Raw genomic sequence first — 7390 nt, 5'->3', positions numbered from 1 at the left:
TACACCATTGAAAATTTCTGAATGAAATGAAATGGGCTTACCATATTGCATAAAGACTACGCCCATGGCATAGTTGCATACATTGACCTAAAATTCAAATGGCTTTTTCAAGTTTAGAAGAACAAGTATAAAGGCTGAACTAGTCTTTTGTTTCAAAGCATCAAATGCCTCTTGTTGTTTGCCTCCCCACTGGAAGACCTTTTGCACAACTACCAAGGAATGCAAATGAGCTACAATAGAAGAAAAATTAACAAAATCTTTCCTCCAACATTGGGTTGCTCCTAAAAAACCTCTTATCCAAGTGACTATCTTGAGCATTGACTAATCCATAATGGCATCAATCTTGGAGAGGTCTGACTTCAACTCACCTTCTCCAATATTATGGCCCAGGTACATCAAAGAAGTTTTATCCAACACATACTTTGACATCCTCAATAAAAAATGTTCTTGACGTATGACATCAAGTATTTCTTTCTCACACATGACATGTTCATAATGAAATTTTCTGAAAATGAAAATGTCATCCAAGTAGACTATCATGTCTAGAAATGGCTTCAATACATCTTTCTTCATATGCATGAAAGTAGAAGGAGCATGGAAAAGACCAAAAAACATAACAAGTCATTCAAACAAACATTGCTTGGTTTTGAATTTCGTCCTCCATATGTATCCTTCGACAACTCTACTTTGATGAAAGCCACTCCTTGAGTCCCATTTAATGAAATTCTCTCCTTTCTTCTTGGACACAAAAACAGTAGGTGCACCACATGGTAAAGGAGATGGTCAGATGATCCTTTTTTTCAACAACCCATGGATTTGCTTTGTTATTTCTACACTTTCCCTTCTTGACATCCGGTGCATGTCAATGTTAGGAAGAAGACAATTTTTCTACAATGGTATTTCATGTTGGATTCTCCTCTTGGAAGGAAATCCCTTTGCTTTCTGAAACACCTCATCATCATGGTTAACAACATCAACCAAATTAGTTTTGAAATTTGAATTACAACCACCAAACGCTTCATAATCAACATCAACATTGGGTTTGATCATAAGAAGCATTAAATTCTTGCTTGAATTCACTAGTCTTTTCATTTGCCCTACATTAACTAATGAAATATTTAGTTTCTTGCGATGGGCTCTCATAATATACTCCACACTATCTTTGAACAAGTGGTACTTGTTTTCATGACGATAGTAGATTGCATTTCTATCATAGAGGTAAGGACTACCCAAAACAATTCCTGATATATCAAGTGGTACAAAATCTAATTCAACTTCGTCTATGAAGTTTGCTGTGATTGCAAACCGAAGAATAAATTTTCTTGTAACCTGTAAGTTTGTGTCCTTGCATATCCAACCTAATGGATATGTCTTAGGATGTAAAATGGTTTCAAGATTAAGCTTTTTGACTAAGTCATCAGATATCAAGTTAGCTTGAGACCCACTATCAAATAGTGTGTTGATTTTTGTATGTTTTGAGATTACCCTCACATGAAATAATTCAATCCTTGTTTCTTCATTTGGAGTGCTAGTGTGACCATTTGATATACTAGTGCTAGTAATGAATTATTTTCCTTTTATACCCATCGTTGTAATTTTAGTTTCATCACCTGAATTGGATCCCAAATCCTCTTGACTGATGGTAGTTGTCTTTTCTTTTCCTTTGTTGTTGAATTTCTTAGGTCTCATCTCGAGATGAAGCTTCCAACAATTAGCTTCAACGTGACCCTCTTTGGAACAATGTTTACATATTGTTTTCTCTCCTTGCTTTTTAATGAATGCATTTTTCTTTCCTTTGAAACCCTTTTCTTTTTCTTTACCCTTAAATGGATTTTTACTACCCTCTTCTGGAGTATTTTTCCCTCTTTCCTCAAGATGAGTGGCTTGCACACACACCTCATCTAGATTATTGGGATTAAACATAAGGATAGTATGCCTAAGGTAACTGTGTAATCCCCCTATGTACTTCAACAACGTGTCTTGTGATTGCAAATCTACACCTAACATTAGAGACCTTTTTTTTTTTCTGAATTCTTGGGTGTAATCTTGCACATTTTGACCTTTAAGTTGTCTAAAGTTCTGCCAATTCATTATGGCTTTCTGCATATAAGCTAGAGGGTAGAATTGTCTTTTAATTGCAATAATGAAATCAGACCAAGAAATTGAGATCTTACCATGTTTTTTATCTCCTCTTGTGCCTTTGATTACCACAATACTAATGTTTCACCCTCCATCCTCAAGGAAGCTAATTGAATCTTTATGTCATCCTCTTGAAGGTTTTGAATTTTGCAATAGACCTCCAACTGATGAATCCAATTATCAAGCTTTTCTGCATTCGCTTCAGCATTATACATGGGAAGTTCAAATTTAACATCAAGTTTTAACAAGGGTGATTTACCAGTTCTTTTTGAGGTATGTTGATGAGTATGAGTAAGGGTTGTGTTAGTGGAAGAGGGTGAAGATGGCTGTGAAGAAGAAGATGAAGAAGATGGTGGAGAGGGTGGACATTTACCTCCATTTCTATTACCTCCTCTTGAAGAACTTTCTCCTTTAGGAGGTTTGGAGCTTTCACCCTGCAGTCTGGTATTCCTCTCTTCATAGAGGACATTCACCATCTCTGTCATATCAAAGAAAGCCTTCCCAAAGACCTTCTCATCCTCTGTCATGTTTGTAGGTTCTCCTTCATGAGACATGCTCACTAGAGTCTCAACTGCAACTTGAGGAAGAAGTGGTGGTGGAGATTGTGGAAACCTTGCCCTCCTTCCCCTTGACCCAACTTCAGGGCTTTCAACGAGCTTCCCTTCTGCTCTCTTGAGTTCCATCCTTGTAAGCATGACATTCACTTACAAATGGTTAAATCCTTCTTGCACAAATAAAACCAAGAGCTATGATACCAAACTTGATCTGATTGGGAAAATTAGCTTTTTTGTGCTAAAATTACTTTTCAGATTATATTAAATATGCTTGAGGATTTGTGTGATTTTGCAAGTTTAAAACATGAGATTTGAGTGCTTTTATGTAATTTTATGTGCAAATTAACATATACAAATGACTGAACAACAACATATAAAAGACATAAACATCACCATAAACAATATCACAACAGTACATGATGAAGGAGTTCAGCCCTACTGGGATACGTCTCCTTGGTCCAACTTCCAATGGCTTGGTCCTCTCTATTATGCTCAAAAGTGTGGATACATCAGTTTACAATGCTCAAAATGCTTTGAATCCTGTTCCAATGGCTCTAGAATGCCCAAAAATTCCTATGTATCCTCTTTCTTCTCCTGATTTGGTCAGAAACTGAAGAAGTTATGGCCTTTCCCAATCTTTTTCTCAGTGCACCGCAAATTCCCCAAAATCCGACATCATCCTACAATTTTGCCCCAAAAACGCGCTAATGGAGCGACAATTTCACCGAAAACCAGGAAAATTGTTGGATAGTTTAAATGTCTGCTAACGCCTATGTACCGAAAATTTTGGTCACATGGGGGGCCATGTGCTCGGGGCTAAGGCCAATGGTCCGCCCTCGCCAGCCAGACCCCCACTCCTACTCTGTTGGTGGTTGCATGCAATAATGTAACCAAGGGTTGGCCTCGTGGGCTGGTCCAAGCACCAAATAACGCGGGCATGACATTTAAATAAAACGCATGGTCCATATGTGTTAAAGAACACAGTCATGGTGTATTGGTAATGACTTTGGAATATTGTTGGGAGGTCATGGGTTCGACCCTCACTGCCTCCACCTGGACTATAACTGGAAATTTTTGGTGGCCTCCGGCTGGGCCACGTGTCAGCCCGTGGTTGTTTACCCCTTCAACCAATAAAAACCTCCGAAATTCAACCAATAAGAATGTGCCACTTGGCACGTTACCATTCACTGAGGTATTTTGACCAAGTCAAACTACCACATACCCTGACTAGTCAGTGCCACGTTAGCAGTACGGACTGCTAACTGGGCTGTCAATATTTTTGAAAAATTCACCTGTTTGGGAAAGTGAATAGAACTCGTTCATGGAGTCATATAGAATCTGTTTCACGCGAAATGAGTTGCGTTGAATTCAAGATGACGAGCACTACATGGTCGTGCAGGTTCCACACTAATTTGACAACTTTGAACTTTGATCTATTTTTTGAGCACTTGATCAGGGTTGGTCGGGTAAATACTAAAAAATCAATTGGTATGTCTCCTTTCCAACTAGTGTATGGGGAGAATGTTGTCTTCCCTTATTCATTGGGAATTCCAGTCATGAAATTGTTGTAGGAATGGGATGTAGAACCAAATGACATGCAAAGGAGAATAAACCAAATCATTTAGTTGCAAGAAACAAGAGAGAGGGTGTACAATACGCTTAGACAATTCAGGATAAATAAAGAAAATATTTGATCGGAGGAAAAAAGATGAGGATTTCAAACTTGGTGACTTGGTTTTAAAGTGGGATGCTAGAAATGAAGAAAAATGGAAGCATGGTAAATTTGAAAACCTTTGGAAGGGACCTTTCAAGGCTGCAACATTTCATGAAAGCAATGCTTATTTGCTGGAAGATTTGATTGGACAACTTCTTGCTGGAGGACTCGTAAATGACAATTTCAAGCATTATTTCACTTGAGATTAGTTGATTTTGATCATTTCATTGTATATATCCATCCAATTTTCAGTGATGTAGGTGTGGGCAGCTGACATTAGAATTTGAAGCCCAAAGAGAAAGCCCTAATATTTTGATGGCATGCTGGCATTTTGCAAAATGTAATGAGTCTTGAGTATGTCTTGAGTCAGCTTGAGTATACTTAAGGAGTCAATAAGCCCAATGGTCACGCACATGGTCTACGTTGTTCTTAGAACCTCATAGGGAGGATTCCATCTCCATTGGAACGAGTGTTAATATCCTATAGTCATACTAGTAAAAAAACAAGTCTTGTCTTTCAAATTATTTGACAAATGTATAAAGTTTTGGCTATGATCTTGTAGAAGATCAAGTATGGGTTTTATTTTAGAATAAAATTTCCATTATTCAATGTAATTATATCAAAGTGTGTGAAGAGTCACAAAAATGGTATTTTATATCCTAAGGGGTTAGGTTAAGTAGGTTTAGGGTCAAGTTTCATCAAGAGATCTTGAGCAAGGTTGTGCTTCCATGCCTTGTCATCATGGGAACAAATTTGTAGGGTATCTAGAGTTAGTTAGAACGTCAATCATGATCAACCTTGAAATCATTAGTACAATGGTCAACAAGATGGTGCTGCGCTTTCATTATTCAAGTTCAAATTGCAATCATCACCCATCAAATCCGCACTCAACCACCTTGGGATTTTGAATGCATGGTTTATCTTCAGAAAAATCTCACAACTCTTCATTTCTTCATCGGAAGCTAGCTAAATGGTGTTTGGAGGTCATTGCAGAAAGGAGGATGGGATTTTGATGTGGTCGCACACAGTCACTGCGCTTACCCAAAGGCGCTGCATTTCTTTCATAACGAAAATTCTTATCTTGTTCGAAGCCTTATTTTTGCATAACTTTCAAATTTCATCCATGTGCTCAGAGAATACCTAGGAACCCTGCAAATTCCTAAATTTTATGCTCATTGTGCTTTCTGCACACTCGCTACGCTTTCTCCAATTTCACTGTGTTTTACCTGTTCGTTGCATTTTTATGTTTTATCCTTGCCAAACAACCAAGTTCTTGTCTGCAACCTTCATATGGAAAGTTTACCATGTCATGCAAGTAAATTGAATCTTCTTACCTAATCTTCACATTCCTCAAAGGTGATTGAGTTTGTTTTTTCCATGCGCTGCGCTTTTGGCACTGCGCCTGTGTTTTTTTTTTTAAATTCTGCCACTGGGACCAAGCAAACAATAGTTGTTTTGGGGTTTTTGAGAGGTAATTTGTGTTGATTGAATTTTTTTCATAGGGTTTTCCATTCTCAATTATTACACAATGCTAGTTTTCATCTCCTTTTCACCATTACCATCCTACTTGTTGCACAAAATAAACCTACACTGAAATTGCATTTTAGAAGCCCTAAAATATAACTTTGCTGCAAAAGACCATGTCAAATCTAGAGGGAAGGAGACATAAGGGAGGTTCCATTTTCAGGTTTGAACCCCAAGAGCTCACATTCATCAATGCAGACCCAACTACCAATGTTGCCTTTGAGCAAGTTGGATGTATCAGATTTTGTGAAAAAATTCAAGAGTGTAATGTACAACTCACTAAGGAGTTTGCTATGAATTTTAATGGGTTGGAGGTTAAGATTGGAGAGCTCAACTTTCTAGTTTCATATGCCACAATATCAATTGCAAAAAAGATTCCCCTTTATGGATAGAAATGGTTTAAGGGCACGCCTCTTGATATTTCCAATTATAAATATTTTATGAAGCCTGAGTATAGAGATAAAGGGTATGGATCCATTGTTCCTAACGAGTATTTACTTGAACATCACAAAAATATTTTGCAAGCAATTCAAAGGTATTTTACATGCGAGAGTAGGTTTAGGAGGATATATTTTGAGCTATTGTTTGAGCACTTGATCAGGGTTGGTCGGATAAATATTAAACAATCAATTGGTATGTCTCCTTTCCAACTAGTGTATGGGACATATGTTGTCTTCCCTTATTCATTGCGGATTCTAGTCATGAAATTGTTGCAGGAAGGGGATGTAGAACCAAATGACATGCAAAGGAGAATAAATTAGATCATTCAATTGTAGAAAACAAGATAGGGGGTGTATAACAACGCTTAGACAATTCAGGACAAGATAAAGAAAATCTTTGATCGGAGGACAAAAGTTGAGGATTTCCAAGTTGGTGACTTGGTTTTAAAGTGGGATGCTAGAAATGAAGAAAAAGGGAAGCATGGTAAATTTGAAAACCTTTGGAAGGGGCCTTTCAAGGTTGCAACATTTCAACATTTCATGAGAGCAATGCTTATTTGCTAGAAGATTTGACTGGAAACTTCTTGTTGGAGGACTTGTAAATGGTAGGTTCCTCAAGAATTATTCCACTTGAGATTAGTTTATTTGATAATTTCATTGTATATATCCATCCAATTTTTAGTGATGTAGGTGTGGGCAGTTGACATTAGAATTTGAAGCCCGAAGAAAAGGCCCTAAGATTTTGATGGCCTGCTGGAATTGTTCAAAGTGTAATAAGTCTTGAGTCTGTCTTGAGTCAGCTTGAGTCTACTTAAGGAGTCAATAAGACCAATGGTCATGTACATGGTATACGTTGTTCTTGGAACCTCACGGAGGACTCCATCCCCATTGGAGCCAATGTTAATATCCTATAGTCATGCTAGTAAAAAAAACAAGTTTTGTCTTTCAAATTATTTAACAAATGTATAAAGTTTTGGCTATGATCTTGTAGAAGATCAACTATGAGTCTTATCTTAGAA

The sequence above is a fragment of the Pinus tabuliformis genome, chromosome 6 (genome assembly GCF_031772625.1).
Source record: "Pinus tabuliformis cultivar Carrire ecotype Pingquan chromosome 6, CPIR1, whole genome shotgun sequence".
NCBI lineage: Eukaryota > Viridiplantae > Streptophyta > Pinopsida > Pinales > Pinaceae > Pinus > Pinus tabuliformis.
Note: the sequence above shows the minus strand (reverse complement) of the source record.